The sequence below is a fragment of the Sphaeramia orbicularis genome, chromosome 7, assembly GCF_902148855.1.
Source record: "Sphaeramia orbicularis chromosome 7, fSphaOr1.1, whole genome shotgun sequence".
NCBI lineage: Eukaryota > Metazoa > Chordata > Actinopteri > Kurtiformes > Apogonidae > Sphaeramia > Sphaeramia orbicularis.
This window is the reverse complement of record NC_043963.1, coordinates 53,163,487-53,185,050: the sequence shown is the minus strand read 5'-3', so window position 1 is coordinate 53,185,050 and position 21,564 is coordinate 53,163,487. Positions and strand designations below refer to the sequence as shown.

Sequence of the window (21,564 nt, the reverse complement as noted above, 5' to 3'; positions counted from 1 at the left end):
CAGGCTGTTAAACTAAAATGCAAGGGGAAGGGAATTTAGGTCATGATCAATCAGTAACCCCACCACATAAGCAGTCAGTACAAATGCACGTACGTCAACTGCCACTAATGCTGAGACGGCAGAACTACTCTGGAGCTGTGTTCCACTCAGATTTCCATTTCAGTTTTGGTTGCTTAGCCACATAGTTAATCTTAGACAAGTGTGGCTCTGAAGACTTGGTGCAGTTTCCCAGACAATCATAAACTATATATTTGGTGTATGGATGTAACACTCATGATCAGATTAAACCCAGCTCAAATTCTACCTGATAAAAATGAAGTCTCCTTCCGGCTGCACTAAAAACATTCTTCAGAAGCTCTTTCTTCTGTAGCACCTATGGCATTTTCTGCTTTTCAATTCTGTTTCTACAAGGAGTTCCTGAGTGTATGTAGGGAAAAACACGCGGGGAAATGTGGCCCTGTTGTGGGGAAAAACTGTACAAATGCAGAACAAGTGTTGGAGTCAGAACAAAATTACTTTCTCACACCAAATGAAAGCACTTTTGTTGCTGAAACCTAACCATTAAATAGGACTGACTACAACATACTTGAAAGTTTTTCAAAACCTCAGCCCAAATGTGACAGAAAACAAGATTTTGTTGTTCTAAAACTAGATTAAGATGTAAATGAAAGCTTGCCGTATTAATCCTTTGCAGTGAGATAAACCAAGTAGAATGATAAATGAATGGGGAAATAGTCTGGGAAACATAGTCAACATGCCAGAACTGGAATGAGATTATGACTGTCAACAGCAAAAAGCAGCTGACACTAGCCTCAGTGTTTCTGATTTACAAAACTGTTGTCATCTCTCACATTGACATATCTTGAGGATTTTAACTCCTAAACATCAAATATCCATAGTTTCATGTCAAAGGTGGTTGATAAAACGTTAAACTTTTCCACTCTCTACTGTTTACCTCATTCAACAAAAATATCTGATATATACAGGGTGGGGAAGCAAATTTTACAATATTTTGAGGCAGGGATTGAAAGACAGTGTATGACCAACTAGTTTATTGAAAGTCATGAGAATTTATTTGCCAAAAGAAAATGTCCATAATAGAAAATGTTTTTATTCTATGTGTCCTCCTTCTTTCTCAATAACTGCCTTCACACACTTCCTGAAACTTGTGCAAGTGTTCCTCAAATATTGGGGTGACAACTTCTCCCATTCTTCTTTAATAGTATCTTCCAGACTTTCTGGTAATAGTTTTGCTCATAGTCATTCTCTTCTTTCCATTATAAACAGTCTTTATGGACACTCCAACTATTTTTGAAATCTCCTTTGGTGTGACGAGTGCATTCAGCAAATCACACACTCTTTGACGTTTGCTTTCCTGATTACTCATATGGGCAAAAGTTTCTGAAAAGGTATGGATAATAGTGTTAGGTATGATTATGACATCAATATATGTTTGGTTTCAAAACAATTGACGTAGTGCCTGCTGAGAAAAAACAACAAAATGTTCATTGTAAATTTTGCTTCCCCACCCTGTAAAGTATATCAAAGATTTGATAGTGGCAGGCAATCAAACGTAGAGCTTTGTTCATTCATACGTTATGCCTCTGTACATAATGTGACACTGGTAACACCAGTCAAAAGAATATAATGGCGGTCTCAGTTTAGTTGTACATAAGCATAATTTATGGGAGACCGGGTTTCTTTCTTGCACATGGGGTCCATTAACCTTGTGCCAATGCTTCAGTGTCTGACAGCAGATGCACAAATGCTGTAAAACAACTGCTTCAGCGAGAATAATTTTGATATGCAAATGGTTCTGCAAATACATCTTCTTGTTGTGTGTCAGTTCCCCAGATTTCAGCTGCCAGGACTATTTAACTTTAGCTGCATCCATACTTATTTGTTTGACCATTTCAGTCTTAGAAATAATCTGTATCCATTGTGTAGCCTGGAAGGCATATCACATGACTCTTCACCTCAGTGGACATGTGCATGCATAAACCTCTGGCTCCTATGAGCATATATATATAACACACACACACACACACACACACACACACACACACACACACACACACACAGTGATGTTATAATAAAATGAAGAATTTAGCTGACAGCTATGGAAGGCAGAAACACTTGCACTCCATTATTCATATTGAAAAAGCTGTGAGTAGTGAAAGCTGTAGTGACGAATCAGGTAAAGATGTGCGGTGTCAAATGAGACCCGATTAGACAGAAAATGCTGGTGCCGACTTTATCATTTGCAACATTTTGTGTCTGACCTTCCAAACCACATTGCAGTCCCACAGTTTGCTAACACAGAGAATGTGTTTACATGCCAGTGAGATGAATTAACCGATTAATCAGTGATTAATCAGCACTGATAGGACATTTTACCAGTGGAATTGGACTTTGATAGATTGTGACTCTGATGACTTAGTGACTTTGAATACAATAATGCTTCAAAAAAAGTTAAAAACAATTATATATTATTTGTGGTTAGTTTGATGTTCCAGATGTATTGATGAATTACCATGAGTTTGATGTTCATTTATCCATAGTAATTGAGCAATTCATATATGTATTCATTACTTTGACTTGGATGTTCAGATGACAGTTATCTGTTTAGTTAAAATGGCAGCGGTGATACAGACCGACTTCATCTTTTATGCTGTTTAAACTTTTGTTTTTATATCGGCCTTGGCTAATCTCAGATTTTCACTTTGCTGAAGCATTTCCTGAGTGAAAATTGCAATGCATATAAATTTAGCAAAAAATTGTGCCATATTAGGTGGAAACAGCCATAAAACATTACCTTTTATAAAGAGCTGCATAAAAAAATGTTACACGAAGTCTTTGGTAAACTGGCAAATTCTGAGAAGCAAGTAGAAAATTTTGAAGCGATGTTACATGATTCAAACCAGTGGTACAGTTCAGGAGACAAGACCTGAAACAAGCTGCAGGTTTTTCAACAAAATATCTGTCAGCTTTTGCAGTCAACACCTTAAGTAGTACTGTATGTTATTGTAGGAAATATTACATCTACTCTGTAGTTTAAGTTTAAAACTGAATTACAGTTGTTGATATAATTGCACTTTTCAAATTCACATTTGTGCTTTTTTTTTGGTAGATTTTCTAAACATTCAGTTGACAGTACCTTTGAACAAAAACCCAACTAGAGTTAGTTAAAACAGGGGAGTAGAACTGACAAGATAACTAAATGGAGCAGTAATGATCTATATTAAAACAAAAACAGATTAGTGTTGATGTTTCCTTACTGTCCTCAGCATACCTCAACTCTCAGCGGTCTGATGTGGATGCAGGGTTAACAAACGATCTGTTACCATGGTGTCAGGCAGAGCAGCTTACTCATCAACATAAGACGGCCTTATCTACATTCCAGGGGATCCCACACACTGTCATCCACTCAACACTGGTCTCTCGCTCACAGAAAACCTCCATGAGCATCAGAAGCCTCACTTTGTACCCAAATCTGACTAGAAATTGGATGCCTTTTGTAATTTCATGCACTTTAATGTGTCCTTCCTTTCCACTTTTTATCTGTATCAGGGATAATTAAAAGGACAATTGAATAAATGCTCTAATTAAAAGTCAAACTAACAGAGTTAGTCATGGTCACTATTGAGCATCTCCTATCACAGAGGTCTAATTGTCTAAAAATGCTTTGGGGTTGTTTCATTGATCCTCTCTGCTTCTGTGGGAGTGCAATAACCTTGCTTTATGTAATAGTTCTTGAAAATTCTAAAATTGGCAGCAGGAACACAATGTACACATGATAACTTAGCACTTTGCAAAAGTTGACAAGTGTCACACAGCCTAGTAAAAGTAGGTGGACCATGCAGTATGTATGAAATCACAGTAATTAACATGTATTACAGTCCTTTTGGCAATCTTTAAGACCTTGTCTCGTAGTTTCTTTTTTTTCAGGGTTGTATTAGAGGGAGGGGGTGGGTATTGTTGGTAGTAACTTGAATGCTGTTACTGTACTTTCCTGAGTGTGAGAGGAACAATGTCTGGAAATGAGTCAAGCCCTCATAAATGTCCTGTCCTGGAGATGTTTGGTAGTACCACCCAGTTCTCCAGCAGCGCAGCTCCCCACATAGTCTCCCGTATATCACCGGCAGGCCATCTACTCTTCTTTGCGCCTACAAAGGACAGAATGGCAGGACTATGCACGATGGCCTTTACGACTGGAGGTAGCAGTATTGCATTTGATTCATCACCTGAGCAGCCTGCTTTTCTCTCTGCACCCTGCTGTCTTCACTCTTGGTCTTTTCTTAGTCTCATTCTTGTGCTTTGGCAGAAAAATGGGGCATTGCAACACTCATTGTCTCAGGGGGGCATGCTGTAATAGGTCAGCCCTTTGAAGGTCTGCTAGTCAAGTACAAATGGTGGTTTATAAGTGCATGTGAGAGACAGCCGCAGTCTGCTTCTCATCACCTCCAAACTCAAATCCCTATAAGATCAGAGCAAACTGTGTTTCATGGGTTCAGTCAACACAAACCATTACAAGTTGTAAACCCAGATCGGCTTTATCTCTTCATTAATCTAGAAATGGATATGTTTGGTCAAAACATCATTGATTTGTGGCTAAATTTATGTGAGGACTATGCAAATAATTTGACGCATCATTCAGCATTGTCATGAAACAAATCCCGAGAATGGACCAAAAAATATTTCAAGACTATGATGGACCATAAAAGTAAAAGAGAATCAAAATTTAAGTGAGTTTTACTTAGTAAAACACAGTTAATGAAAGCCAGTGTTTCAGCTTGTTACTGGTCAAATCCAGATCAGTATTTGCAGAAATTGTGACAAATAGTAAGACAAAGATCTAATTTTTTTTTTTCTTATAAAGAGATTATTTTTCCAATGTAAAATATGCTTCACAAGATTATATTTCTTTTTAGATTAAAAAAAATCATTTCCTGCAAAAAAAGTCTTTTTACTTAAAATTTCTTTTTTGCAGTGAGGGCATCCTCTTTAACAATTTGAATGAACCTGTTCTGTTCTGTCACTGTTGATAAATCTAGTCTGATATACAGTTTTAGCAAAGAATTTTGGCCGTGCAACAAATGTAGTTTTTCTCACCTTGGCTACAGTTGTTTTTAGATTTTTTCCCACATGTTTCTGAGATACGCTGTAGTACAATTAGAAACATTTTATAACTTTATGTGAATTGTATTGCTCTGTAATGGGTTGCACAAGGTTTTGTGCAGAAAAAACTCATTAAAGTCTTTTGATGGTCAGATTATGTGTATATTAATATTTATATGCATATTTATGTTTGTAGCACCGCTATTAGGCCAATAAGGGTCATAAAATAGACTGTATATATTCTAATTGGAGGTCAGAGGAACAGTTACCATCAGTTTCTGAGTGGACATTTTGATGCCAGTAGTTTGCAGTGTGACTGGAACCATGTTGGGTTTTTGGAGCCAGAATATTATTTGGACAAAAACGCCTCAACTTTGGAAATGCAAGGAGTCAGAGACATCTGCATAACATCTACCATCCACCACCAGCTTACTGACTCAGTAAAACATTATGTACTGTAGTACTGTAATTTAATCTGAGATCTTATTTATGGAGATGAAATTGAAAGATTGACCAGATCACTTATTAGAGGGTCCAAATAAAATACACGAGACAAGAATGGCTTCTGGAAAGACTGATTGTCTTAGTGCAGTGGTTCTCAATGTTTTTCTGTCAGGCCCCCCTTTGGAGCACAAAAAATCTCCAAGCCCCCCTCAACCCCAACAACATTGTACCTGTGGTGCAATTATTACTTTTATTGAAAGAAACATCAATATCGTAAAAATACTTTTTGCTTTTCTTGAATAATTTGTTGTGCAAATTAAAAATAACGTAGATTTTTGATTGAACACTACAAATGAACTCAACAAGACTGCTCCCTGAGACATTGTTTTTCAAAATAAAAATAGGAAATGTGTAATTATCTTAAAACTATGACAGTAAGGTAATTTTTTTTTTTAGAACAACAAACACATTTTGGTAACAAAGAAGAACATTTTAACAATATCAATCAGTGGCTGCAATGAGCCCGTTTACGTTGCACATCTCAGAACATCAAGGTGCAAACTGTACAAACTGTGCAAAAACAGAAACATTGCACATTTTTCTTTTCCAGTCCAATCCTTGTCCATTCTCCAAACCTAAACTCTTTGTCTAGTCTAATGACAGATCACCATGGCAGTAGATTTGTTTGTTGTACGTCCCTAAAATGAGTCCAGCTGGACGTCTGAGGATGACCAGAGTTATTCTGCACTGGTGACTTTATGAACAGAACTGTAAACGGTTACTGTTGGCCGTAACCACGCTGAACAACAGGACAAATAGAATGCATAGAAAAACTTAACTCTGCTCCATTCCCTCATCCACTCACTCACCACACGCATACCTCATCTCACTCACACACACACACACACACACACACACACACTGGTTTGCCCCCATAGTGCTCTCTTTCAATCACCCATCTCTCAAAGCCGCACATACACACAGTCCTCTGTTGTACTATGTCCTGAGGTCATCTGTATCCATAAATTGATGTGGAGACTAAAATTCAGTGAGTGGATCAATCCTCGCACGATAAATTAGTTTTTCTCGGTGCAAAATGTTCAGGGTTAAAACCTGATATCAAAAATATTATCAAAATTGTGTTAAAAATCTTTTTTTTTTTTCAAATTTCAATAATATTACAAAGGAAATACATTACAGAAATTAAGTGAAATAAAGCTACAAGACTATATCCTCATTCTGACGCAGACCCCCGACATCTGCGTTAAAATCAGCCCTTTGACGCAGAACTAAAAGGCACTTAACAAGTGCAGACTTTTCACCACCTAGCCCTGAAACGGTAATGTGTTGGGGTTAATGCATTAACAAGCGAGCCCAGAAACAAGCCCCAGGATGACTCACAAGACAAACTGGCCTGAGGAGAAATGACCAGTAGTCAGGAAGCACACACTGCTTCTAGTGAGTTCATATTGCCAGTATTTGACTGCAAGCCCTGGCTGTAAGCATTAAACATCTGTTATAGGCTCACAGCGATGCTCTTCCTCACTTCAGTCTAATTTAGTATGTGATTCACACTCTGCATAGGCAGACCTCATCTGAAGACTTGCTCCTGGTGCACCCGAGGCCATGAGGCAAGACGGGCTGTTGTTATTTAAAACTCAGCTCATTCTTTGAAGCACTCCTCTGGTGTAAAACTGAATCTGCTTTAGCTCAAACTTCAAAGAAAGCAGAAGTTTTTTAGAAGTGTGTTGGCATCAGACAGATTCAGAATAATTCATCATTCTAGGACATCAGTTTGAAAGACTCTGTTAAAATGAACACCAAGTGAATAGTGGTTTGGCTGAAAGGTGAACATTTCTACTCAAATCAGAGTAAAAAATTAAACATAAAGCTCTCAGAAACAAATGCTGTTAAAATGAGTTGAATAGATGCTTAATCTAGCCTGATGAAACTCCACAGAACACTGATTGAAAATGATTATCAGAAAGTTACTGGTTTGAGTTCCAAGTTATTACTTAATGTGCTTCAGTTTAAACTGAATTAAAGCTGCAGTGCTTGCAAGTGTTTTGGGAAAGGGAAAAAATTCCATGTTGCATGTTCCATGTCAGCATTCAAGTTGTTTGAGAGGAATCAATAATTCTACTCATTTCTGTTGATATTCTGTGGTTTTCATGCTCTAAATCAAATCAAATTCAAATCAAATCAAATTTTATTTACATAGTGCAAAATCATGACAAAAGTTATCTCATGACACTTTACATATAGAGTTGTTTAAAACCAGGCTCTAAGCCAATTTACAGAAACTCCACAGAATCCTCCAGGAGCAAACACTTGTGACTGGTGACAGTGGCGAGGAAAAACTTCCCTTTAACAGCAGAAACCTCAAGCAGACCCAGACTCCTGGAGGATGGCCGTCTGCCTTGACCAGTTGGGGTTAAAGAAAGAGTAAAGGAGGAGAAAAGAGAGAGCAACAGAGATAGAGAGAGACTGGGGGAGAAGGGGAGAAGTAGGTAGAGACACATGGATGCAGCTGACGCACAGATAACTGAACTAAAACATCTATGGAACTATATGATAAACACTATCAAGAGAACATCTGCTCTGTGTAGCAGGTTTTGACCAATCATGGGTACTATCAGACAGGTTGGAGGGTCCCCTCAATTCCCCCTCAATTCACCTCATGCTGTTTAATCCCTCTTTTGACAGTTTTTTTCCCTTTACCCATGGTAATTATTTGATCATTCATGCTACATTCATGCTACTATAGTCTTTAACAAAATAGCTTCAGGTCAGCTCATAGTAGCTTTTCAGTTTTTTAGCAACAATGGTCACATGTAATGTACGTCCATGTTCTGTCTGCTTAGATTAATGCAGTCTGTATGGCAGACATGGACACACAAGAGAAGATAATTTATCACATAGTCAATTTTTCTCACTGTATTATCACATATAGTACATACTTACATGAACACGATTCAATACACACAGCTTTCATTTAGTTATTTAATCATATAATCCGGGGCACCAATAAGGGGGGGTAAACATGACGAATTCATGGGGCCCAATATTTGTTGGGGCCCATAGAGTGGTGGAGGGGGCCCAGTGGATATAGAAGTTGTGAAAATGTTGTGTAAGATCTGTTGTATAAGAGAGGTGTACAAGTGGAGAGGCGAATGTTGAAAGCATGTTAAGTTTTGTTTTCGTCGTCACGGTATTATAAGTGATGTTGTTTATGGACCGCACCCCCATGTATGTAACCCCCCCCGCCGGTCCAACAGATTGATTCTGTAGGGTCCACAATGATTATGCTTTCATGGGGCCCATAATTGGTAGCGGCGCCCCTGCATATACTAATATAATATGCTAATATAATTTAGCTCCTGACTTGATGATGTGTAGCTTCACCTTCATCACACTCAGTGCCTCAGTGTCACATTGCGTCACCCTCACACCCACTACTTTGGGCACTGGGGAAGAATTCCTTTGTCTCCATGGAAACGCTCTGCAGCGAGTCTTAGAGGCAGGGGGTGCTTTCCTTCAGAGTGAACAGGATTAGAGGGAATTGACAGATGAGACCCTAAAGAGCAGAATATTTTTTGTCAGCTCCCTGCTCACACTTCTTTCTTAAATGTATTCATTATCATGCAAAAAAAAAAGATGAGGGTCGCCATCTTTGTTGTCGTCTTCGAAACTGCTGGTGAGATTCATTTCAAATTTTATATGTAGCTTCAATGAGAAACAATGTTTACAAAGTTAATTCAGTTTTCAGAAATTTCAATTTTTGGATTTTTGGCACATTTTTGAATTATTAAAAATTTACCTTAATTAATTAAATGAATAATGGGACATATTTTGATGCTTTATAACATGGAAATGGTTAGAGATATCAATACAGTTACTATTGAGCACTGATAGGAAGTCATATATGGACTTTCATTTAATGAGCTGAGTTCTCTTCCAGTGAAAGTACCACCCATTTCTATCGGGAAAGTGATCTATTGCATCAAGACCACAGGACTCTAACATAGCGGCAGAACCTAACAACCTTGCAAATTGAAGTTGTTATTGAGTCTTGATACAACATGACGCTGAGATACAGTGACACTGGTCCTATTTTCTCAAGAGTTTGAATGTTATAAAACTTGGTTTGACTGTCTGTTCTTGTGGCTAGATGATTTACTTCCTGTTGCCAGCCCATTACCCTATGGTGCTGCATATAGATCGTTCACGGATAAATCATTTGATTTTCCTGCCGAAAGCAACCAGTCTTGAATTGTAATATTAGCTTACTTTACAAAAGCTCTGTTTTGCTGGAAATATTTTACTAACCTCCTTACAAGGAGTTAAAATGTTCAAATTACTCTCCAAATATGCTGTGGTTTGCTGTGAATGTACATAGGCAGCCGGATCAAGTATGATCTACAGACAAAAATATGACACCTTCCTTAAATATCCCTTTGACAATAATCTTTAATGTCTACCCATTACATTCAACAGTAACCCCCAACAATAGTTCACTTACAGTTGGAATGAAATACAATTTAATTTGATAGTATGTAATTTGTGCCACTAAGTAACACTTTTGGTCAAAAAGATGGAATGTGAGCCCATTTTTCCCGTCATTATCCGATTTCTGGAGTTATCGCTTAATTCAAGTGATCATGTAAACAGTATAATCTGATCTGTTTTATCAGATAACAGCAGTAAATCTGATTATGAGAAATCTGATTAACACACCTGGATTTCTCCCCAGTACTCAGATGTTTTTGTGCGTGTATACAGGTTAATCTGGTTTATTTCATTCTTTTACATCTGCGCATGTGTGAAAGCAATTAAAATCATAGAAAATGGAAGTTGCATAGTCAAATGTGAGCAGAAGACAATAACAGGAAGTTTGAGTCTACCATCACTATGTACGTATGTACTCCGAAAGAAATACAATAATGGACTGAAGCGTCTAAACCAGGGTTTTCGATTCTCACATTTTTAAGTACATGTAAACGCTTTAGATCTGATTATAACAATTATCTGATTACTCCCAGTTATCGGATTTTTATGGTCACGTAAACAGGCCCAGTGTCAATAGCCTTACACTGCAGATGCATTATTTCCTGTCACAATAAAGGCTTTAAAAATACACACTACAGGACTCAACTGTGGAACTGAGAGCTTTTCACTAGGAGATAACTCAATAGCATGGAATACAGTTTAATTAACATCATATTTAGAGATGTGTATTCACACCATGTCATTTCATTTTAATGGTAATAGTTGAAAGAAACATATTTATGTTAGCTTAGTAAAAAGTACATGACGACACTGACAGGTGATAAAACATAGCCCTAGTAGATTTTAGAGATTTTGGGCCACAAATGCTTCATACTATTGGCTGAATTGAATTGAACTGAAATGAATGTTCCAAATACAAACAAACTATGGTCTGGTTTATGAGATCACACATCTGTTCACACCCATAGGTAGGTTTTGTTGTGGCTCAAACCCTTGACTGGTCATTCAGTATCTGATGTGAACAGTAGCTAATGGAGTGTTTTCTTTCACCTTGTTTGAACCAGGTGGATCACTGGTTCACTCTAGGCCATGAAACATCTTAAACGTACTTTTGCACCCGATGCCCAGAACAGTCAACGAAAATGTTCAGCCTTACTCTGCACAGTCATAGGCTCATTATGCACATGATGAAAAGGAAGGGATTTATTGTAACAATTCACTTTTTTCCTGCAGACAATGTCATCCTGACATCCTCACAGAAATCCAATAATAACTGGTATAGTATAGTGGGCTGTGGCTGCCATAGCAACAGAGGCAAAAAATGACTGAGTGGAGGAGGACACCACAAACGCAGCCATCATAGGACCAGCCAATGAGAGAGGAAACCAGTGCATACAGAGGGTCGTACTGGGAGAGCAGCTACTGAATTATTTGTGGGAGTCAGAAGAGAAACACCTCATGCAACTAAAACATGTTAATCATCTGATTATTTATTTATCCGTACAGCAGCAGATGTCAGTCAGCTCTTTGTACCTCATAACAACAGCCTTATTGACTATTACTTGATCCTGAAACAGTAATATATAACATGTATAACTAGGGGTGTGTAATCACAAGAATCTGGCAGTACAATACAAATCACAATACTAGGACCACAATATGATATATTGCGATGTTTCATGATACTGTTAACAAGGCAGTATTTTTTGTTTTGTTTCTTCTTCTAAGAGATTATTTCCTGGAAAAATTTAATTATACCAGAAATATCCACAAATACTCAACACATTTTTATTTGATCAGAACAGGATTTAATACTATATCACAAAACGTTCCTCTGTAAAAACTAATATTTTTTTCTACAGATAAGTATAAATAAAATTACAAGTACAAAACAAACACACACACACAAATAAATAAATGGATAAATAAAATTATGTTTAATTATTTTTAACTGTTTAAGATCCTGCTCAAATGTCCATATTCTATTAATTGTGAAAAGAATGCATAGTGTACAGTCCCTGAATTCAACATCACAATCATAATCATAATCATTATTTTTGTGTAACCAACATCTGCCTCTCTCACAGAAAAAAGTGCTTTTAGGATGACTGAAATAACCATTATTTAACAAAACGGTGTTATCAGTTCAAAAAAAACTACATGCATGACCTGCAATATCACAATGCTACTTTTTTTAGTATACAAACAACAGAGCAAAATACCCATGTGAATATAGAAATAAAAGAAACAAAAAAGAAAAACAAAAAGATGAACCTCCACCATATCTCCGTTTGAATAAATACCTAAAAAATATCAATATAGTACTTTTTAATATCGTTACAGTATCATGAAATGAAATATCACGATATATTGCAGAACCAATATTTTCTTACACCCCTATATACAACACATTCTTATGTCATCTTTTTGATGTCACCTGTGATACTAGTGGTTTGACTGGGGTCAGGTACCAAAACATCTCCTCTGAAGGTTTGTCTCTATCCAACATCATGTAACCACTGCCACACTTTTTTCCCCCCCTTCAGGCGATTGTTACTCATACAACAAACCAAAAAAATCCACTTCAGAAATCAACCAGTATTGTTGTATTTGAAGACTCTAGACATAGTAATCAGTAAATCTGTTCCACGAGTCCTTCTGGTTTTACTTTGCTGCATGGTTTTGTATTCAGTTATTGCTCTATGAGTAAAATTTTAGGCCTGTTCATTCAGATAGACTTTGGTAGTGGCTGAATGAGGTTAGCTTTAACATGACATCATTGATCACCCCTTGCTCCACCTAAAAGTCACTGTCCGAATACAGTCACTTTTGGTTGATGGGGTTTAAAAAGTAAATGTGAAATGATGACGTCTTCTTTTATACACAGATATTCTTTTCACCCACTCATCACCCCATGTGTTTTTTCTCTTTAGAGTCACATTAATAATAGTTTCACAGTATAAATTTAAACAGTCATGCATGAAGTAACAGTAATATGAATGAATAAATCTGAGTAACTCAAGATCACCCAAAGAAAACTGAAGAAGAGCCATTGTTCTCATTAGTGTAATGAGAGGACACAAAAGTAATATGCTACACTACCCTACAACACTATTAGTATTACTCAACAGGGGTAATACGAATCTAATAAAACATGTGCACAGTCCATTGAGCCCTTTAAATCTCTTTTAAAGACGCACTTATTTGCCCTGGCTTTTAATTCAAGTATGTGAATTTTATTTATTTATTTCTGTGTTTTCGATGTTTTTATGCTATTCATCCTATTATTTTGTTAGTTTTAGTATATTTTTTTTCTTATTCTTACTCTTTTACCACATTGTATATTTTTTTATATCTTAGTACAACACTTTAGTCACCTTACATTGTTTTAAATGTAGTATACACGTAAACCTAACCCTTGACCTTGACCTCTGCACAGGTAATTCATAAACAAGACCCAAAAAAATGAAAATACAGAGGGTTATTTTATCGTTAATGGTGAAAAATCACTTAAGAAATGTTAAGTATAAAGAAAAAAATTGTTTGGGAACTGCACTGGGTCTTTATGGGTTAAGGAGGGTTCCTACTGAGAGGTCTTTGTCCATTGCTTGTGTTAGTGGGAGGGGTTTTGGGACATTGCTGTGGTTTTATCAGCCCTCTGGTGGATTACCCTGACCAAAACGGTGCTGTAAATATGTGTTTATCCATCAATGACTAACCTTGTCATCATATGAGAACTGTAACAGATACTGGATGTCACATTTTTCCATGTTGTCCTGCTTTTGTTGTACTCCTCATGGTGTGCCGGCCTGCTTGCTCTGTCACAGCACATCAAATTCAGTTTTCTTTTTCTGGCTCCCAGTGATGTAACACCCTCAAGTCAAAATTCGTTGTTGCTAATAGAAATATAATGGCTGCCTGTAATCATTTTCCATGGTAATCACTTATTAAACTGTGCTGTGTGAAATGCTGAGTTTATATCTAATCTGCACATTGGAATAGTGTTTAACCATGACTAAGTGAAATTAGCAACACGCATAATATAAAGACAGATTAATGAGTATGCAGTTGGTTCAGTTTGTAATGAATGCATTACACAGGTGTGTCATGTGAACTGTTTGGGTCCTGGCTATTGACTGGAGCTTATGGTCTAGAGCAGTGGTTCTTAACCTGGGTTCGATCGAACCCTAGGGGTTCGGTGAGCCAGTCTCAGGGGTTCGGCGGAGGTCAAGACACACACTCGACTCATTAGTCGGGTGTGTGTGTCGGGCTAGGTCCGTGTATGTAAACAAACGGCTTCAGAGACTCTTTCTCTGATTGACATCCAATATACGCGGTGTATTGTTGTTGCTTATAGCACTACAACACAATCCAGAAGTGTTTATAATCTCTTCCACTCGTCTGACGATGAATTATTTGAGTATTTTCCACATCGTTGTTATGACTTTTGCTACTTCCTGTTAACCTCGGAGGCAGCCATGTGTAGCGTTTGTTTACATTTTTCGGTCACCGCACTGGTCAGTTACAGTCATGTGACGACCGACACACCGTCGCGGATGGAGAAATCATATTACACTAAAGCTGTCAGTCACACTGATTTGCAGTAAATATTCATTATTATTGTAGCCTGATGGAAATTAGGTGATGGGTTTGTGTTAAAATGTTAAAAATGATAAATAGCATAAATACAATAAGTTCATTATTGGAATACATAAGGTTAAAAATTAAAACCATTTCAGTGTGGTAGTACTAAAAAAGGTCATGTCTTTGTGAAAAGGTATGTCATTTGTTGTGAGTTCATGCACTGTATTGGTTTTGTCCTTTGAACACAGTGATGTTAATGCACGGTTCATTTTGTGCACCAGTAAAACATATACCTGTGTCTTGAATTTGAAAAAAATCATATTTTATTTTTTAATAAAGAAGGGTTCGATGAATGCGCATATGAAACTGGTGGGGTTCAGTACCTCCAACAAGGTTAAGAACCACTGGTCTAGAGCTAGCTATTAACATAGACAAAATTGACATGTTACACTGCACTTGCAATAGCCAGGGCCAGAGGTGTCATGTTTTCTGGTTGTCTGTCCGTACTCTCTGTGTGTACTTCTGTCTTTCAGTTCAAATGTCATTTGTAAAGTCAGGAACATCTTGAAATTAAGCAATCAAGCATTCACTGATTTGATTACATTTTGGTAACCAAATGTCAAGACCACTGTCTAACACAAAACACATTTCTGAAAATAACTCAAGAAGTTAGGTAGTAAATCTGAAAAACAAAAAAAAAAGGCTATTTCATTAAGATCATGAATTCAGATCATGAATTATTATAGAAAGATGGTTTGGTGGAAAATGCTGGGCTCAGTTAACAAAAAGAAACAGAACTCCTATCTGTTGAAGGTCAGTTTCTGAAACTGTAGGTTTGCTTTCTGCAGGTCAGTGAACTCAAACCATTTCCAAGTGGATGCATTGTCTTCAGGTTTTGTGCCAAGTTACTAATCTCATTCTCGTGAGTGTAATGTGGAAGGAACACCATGAGGATTTTTTTTTTTTTAATTTGCTTAAACATCACACAGAATTCAAGGATGAGCTTTTGCAACCAAGGACGTTGCTCATTTTGATCTCACAAAACACATTTTTGGCAATAACTTGAGAACTCTTGTGCTATTTATTGTATTTATTTCATTTATTTAATTTAATTATCTATTTTTTCTTTCTAAGAACTTCCACGCCTTGTAGTGTTATTGATACTTTTCATTTATGTGTAAAAGCCCTGCTTGTTAACATTAAGCAACATTGTATGATTGTCATGTACCAAGTAAAAACTCTAATAAAAAATTCAATTATATAAAAAAAATAATAATAATAATGTACTAAATATGACAATATTTTATACAAATGTTTAATAGGTTAAAACAATTAAGTAATGACTTTTGATATTGAAAAGATGAAAGGTTAACTTCACTGTTTTATGATAATGGACCATATTGTCATGCCAACCATTTTCCTCTGAAGTTTTACTTAAAATGGGAAACTTTACTGCTGTTATGACAATAACATCATATTGGTGTGTTTAATATATAGTATGTCACATATATATCATATAAAAACTGACAACTTGACAAGTTAGTGTCATTTGCCTTGATGCTGAAAATCCAGTACAGAAATCTGGACCTTGAACACCCCATGTAAATCTTCTTAGGTAACAGCTAATGCTGGTATCCAGCCACATCTTGGCTAACAAAACTGTCTGATGCAGTTGGGAAGGTGTCAGTTCATGCTGATATATCGCACTATGTTTCTATCTTTACAAGTGATGAAGTGCTGCAATTGACCGTCTGAATAAACATCACAGAAAAATGAATTTAGCCCTTTCCTATTGTACCACATATCATTATCAGACAGTAAGGTTAGCGAGGTAGAAGCGATTGACTGTAATGTTCTCTATTGCATGTTATGCTTTGAAATACGATCTTCATGTAGATTGTTTTCACTATCCATTTTGTCTCCAAGTGCTGATTAAAGAGGAAGTTGTTAATATTGTAGGAGCAGTGGGAGTTAGAAAAATTAATGGTAATGATGAAAATTTGTCAATTCCCAATATTTAAGCTTCCCATTCTGAGTGTGATGTGAAAACAGGTGCTTTATATTGGCGCGTTTCCATAACGTGGTACTGGCTCGACTCGACTCAGTCTTTTTGCTTTTCCATTACATTAACCCTTTCATGCATACTGGTCACTCCAGTGGACAGTTCTTCTTCAGCTGTTCTCTTGTTATTTCATGGGTTTTGTTGTTTTAGTTCCATATCAGTTAACACAGTGGACACTCATGCATACACTGACATTCATCCCATTACTGTAACTTTCCTGTTCTTGATAAACCTGATCTGCACTAACATATTTGAGTATAAATCAATTGGTAATTGTTATTAGACTGTAATTAACAGTTTGTTTTAAAAAAAACAAAAAACAAAACATGTTGTTTTTTGCTTATTATCTGAATGTGTAATAGCTAGTATTATAGTATGTTAAAATGTGACAGAATGTCAGACTAGCAGCATTAAAAATGTTTTTATTTCATAGTTTTCACACAGTATGTCGCTTCAAAAATGAAACACATGGTGTCCAGCTGAGTGGAGATTTTTGTAACTTCATGAAAAATAGGTTCATAAAAATTTCACATTGTTTTTTTTTTCATGCCTATAGGGAGGAATAAAAATAGTTAGAAAAGAATCTCCTAATTCATGCATGAAAGGGTTAAAGAACCTGGAGTCTGGTACCCGGTACTATTTTTTTAGTACTTTCTTGACTGAGGTTCCAAAATGGATGAAGAGATACTAAAATGAGACGTGTAAACACTGCAGACCACTGATTGGTCAGAGAGTTGTCTCTGTGTCATTGCGTCATCAATGTGTGACCCGCCATTTTTAAAAAAATTTGATTTGGAAGTTTACAGTAAATATACCGGCAGGCTAATCCACGATGACCCACAAAATGACATTGTGACCGGTCGAGGAGGTAGTATTGTGTAATGCAGGGGTTCCCAAAGTGGGGTACATGCACCCCCAGGGGTACCTGGAAGAAGCCCAGAGGGTGCTTGGCATTGTTTTGGAAAAATACATTAAATAAGTCATCATGTACCGAATGCAAATTAAATAATGAGAATTAATGCTGAAATATAAAACACAATAAACACCTTCATTTAATAGTTTTATTGTCAATCATCTTGTTCAAGCTTTGGTAACATTTTAAGAACATTTCTATTTTATGTTATTCAAAATGAGTTTATTTGGGTAGCTAAGTGATTATTTTTTGTTGATGAAAGGTTCATTTATTAATTAAGGACTAATTTATTTATTTATTTATGTATCTTATCAATGAAAGAGAGTGCTTTTTAAAAAAAACTGTGTTATTTTTTATATATTACAGTCAAATATATGTTGTTTGTTTACCTACTTTTTTCAATCAAAAATCCTGAAGCGAGAGTTGGGGGTACTTAGCTAAAAAAGGATAATTTCAATGGGGTCCACTGTAAAAAGTTTGAGAGCCACTGCTGTAATGGAAACCAGGAATAGTACCTGGTACCCAAGTCGAGCAGAGTTGAGCCAGTACCACACAGTGGAAATGTGGCTTATGTTCTGCACAAGCAAAGATACTCAGAACAAAAGATGAAAATTCCAGTCGAACTGGTTTCAGTGGTTTAATGGCTAACCTGTGGGTTATTGGCTTAAACTTCATTCATATGAATCACGAATTCAGTGGTATCCGTTTATGACAGTCTTGCATCTTTAATCACTGGTAAATGCATAATCTCTAAAGAAACAATCCACGTCTTGCATGTTCGGCTACATGCAAAGTATTCACCACATAAGTCTGGCAGACATCGATGTAAAATGCTGCTCAACTGGTTTGCAGATGCAAACAGTTGTAGGTGGTTATTCTATCTTTCAGTGTTTGATATGAAGACAGGGCCACCTATTTTCAACAGTGTGCAGCACCCATTTACAGTAAAGCTGGCAATTTTTAGACTTAGTCTAAATAGCCCCGTGTTCATGGTCTCATCTGAATAAAAGGCATTATGGAGCACTAATAAGTCCATTCATCAAAGGAGAAGGGAAAGGAGGGATGGAGGCTTAGGGAGAGAGAAAGCAGGGTAGATGGGAGTAGGGTGTTGGGAGGGAGAAGAGGGAAAGTAGAGTGGCGGAGGAGGGGGAGGAAGATGGAATCAGACTGTGTGCAGGGGTAGAGACTGTAGAGATTCCTGATGATTCTCCTCACGTGAACTCAGACTAGACAGCAAGGAGGAGCCACAGAGCCTCTGGACTCCCATCTCCGCTCTCACTCTTTTGTTTCTCCCCACACCTCCATCAGTTCCTCACCATGCAGCTGCTTTACAACTATTTCCTTTCTCTTCTAGAATCAATCTACCGCCGCGGGGCTAGAAGATGGAGGAAACTTTACCGAGTCAACGGGCACCTCTTCCAGGCCAAGCGCTTTAACAGGGTGAGTGTCCTCAGATCTCACTGACACACTCCCAATAGGGAGGTGTACCCAGGAGAAAATGGAATTAAAACGTATGTTATACTGCTGGAGGACATGGTTTATCTTCTTGTATTTTTATCTCGTATCTTGTGTAGATGTTATAATGTGTACTGGAGGTCAGTTTAACCACTTCCCAAATGAATCCAAGCCTGTGTATATCTTCAGTAGTGATTGACCTATACTTCTCTGCAATGGCATTTTCTTCCTTAACATACCATCTTAATTAAAGAATGCCACTAATTTAGGGGTTATTATTGTTTAAGGTGACTTTTTAATTCAGCAGGCAACAAATCGAAGCCAAGGTAGGAGCAGTCCTGTACTACAGACAGCCACTAGATGCCAACTCCCATAGACTTCCACTGAACTTCTATCTAGAAATACTAAGTCAATAAATGTTTTCCAGGAAAGTTCAGTTTGTCTTAATTTGGACATTTTGTTTTGCCTAACTATGGGAAGACCAAAGACGTTGTTTGAGTGTATTTTTACCCCACCCCCTGAAGCGGAGGCAAGGGGTATTGTTTTTGGTTCGGTTTGTTTGTTTGTTAACACTCTAGCAGCAAAACTATTGGTTGAATTCATACCAAATTTGGTTTATAGATTGACAGTGGCCCAGAAAAGATGTGATTACATTGTGGGAAAAGTAGGTCAAAGTTAAATTTTTCTGAATTTTTAAAATGTTTTTTTCCCATTTACTTATAATAGGAGAAATTTCAAATGTCTGTAGCAGCAAAACTGTTGGTTGAATTCATACCAAAGTTGGTTTATAGATTGATGGTGACCCAGAATAGATGTCATTCTTTTTTGGGAAAAGTAGGTCAAAGTTCAAATTTTTTAATGAATTTCTTTAAATCTTTTTTTTTTCTTCTCATTTACTTATAATGGCTAAAATTTGTCTATACTGTGTATGCTGACATCAGTGCACACATAGACACGATGACATCCACTGACTCACTGTCAAAATGAGCTACAATATGTGTGAGGGGGTGGGGTTTGTTTTGCCTGCCCCACTTGTTATAGTTTACAGTGATATGATGATTTTGACTTTTTGGTCATAACTGCCAGTAACTGAAAAGTGCATGGCCAAATAATGTTGTAAAGACAGTGGATACCTCTCACTGAAACTACAATTGTTGTTTATGTACAATTTATGTGAAATGATTTTTGGCAGACAGTTCAGTTTTCTGCAGGATAGCATAACCTCGACATGACACACTGTCAACATATTATTAGCAAGATGACCTGACTAGTAATGTTACCACTGATTGATGAAGAAACTTTAAAAACAACAAAAATAGCCTGTTTTATTAATTTATTTACTCACATTTTGTTGTTCAGGGTTCCTGCGGAGCCTAAAAAGTCTTGAATTTATAAATCTGCATTTAATACCTTAAAGTCTTTAAAGGGTAGTAAGTTTGATATGGTAGGTCTTAAATTATGTAACTATAAACCTGTTCACTGTGTTGTGTTTAAATGTGTCTGGGAAATGTCGAAGCTGCAAAGAAAGTAACGTTAGTCTACTCAGTACTACCCTTTCCATCTTGACAATTTATACTCAAACTAGGAACCATGGTTCTAAATAGTCTTAAAAAGGTCTTAAAAAGTCTTAAATTTAACTTGTAGAAACCTGTAGGAACCCTGGTTGTTCATTGTGGAAGCCTATGTGTGTTATGCTTTGGTATTTGTTTTTTATTTGACATAGAAAAAAACAGTCTATAAACTAACTCACCTTAACATCATGTAACTCTATATCATGATACATATTGTTTTTACAAATACAGCTGCTGGAGGATTTTTACAGTGTCAGTGTGATATAATGCACTAAGGCCACTGTGGAGGGCTTCAGCCTTCAGTCTAAATGCTCACCGTTGACTCTTAGCAGGAAGAGAGCAGTCAGGCTCTGCTGCTGCGTAAAGAACAAGTTAATTTTTGTTGTTGGCTGTCCTTTCATTAGTCATATTCATCTCTGCCAGATCACATCGTATGTTTTTGTCTCTTGTGTAAATCTTTTCCAACTAAATCATTCCTGTTATAATGCAGTAAAGGTGTAAAAACAGAATACAGTAGAACCTTGCAGTATGAGTTTAATTTAGTTTCATGATTGAGCTCATTTTTTAGTTACTGGTTTTACAAATCAGTTTTCCCCACTGAAATTATTTTAAATATAAATAATCCGTTCCAGCCCCCAAAAAATGATTTTTAAAGGTTTTTAAAATAGAAAAAGTGCAGTTAGAAAGAAAATAACAATTATAAAAACACAACAAAAGAGAATGCAAAAAAATGAACTGGTTTTTATTAACTTATTTACCTTAGATGAGACGATCTGCGCATGAGGAAGATGGTGGAGGAGGAGGAGGGGGATTATTGTTTGGAAGGAGAATCTCCTTCCATTAAAACATCAGGTAGAACAAATTTGGCCATTTTCTCTCTCACTTTACTTGATGTGGGCTTTTTGAGT

At 36.8% G+C, this 21,564-nt stretch overlaps 1 pseudogene; it reads left to right on the top strand.

Moving 5' to 3' along the window:
- The first annotated feature begins 4,183 nt into the window (after positions 1-4,183).
- Positions 4,184-21,564, top strand: part of LOC115422491 (protein kinase C zeta type-like) — an 82,589-nt pseudogene continuing 65,208 nt past the window's right edge.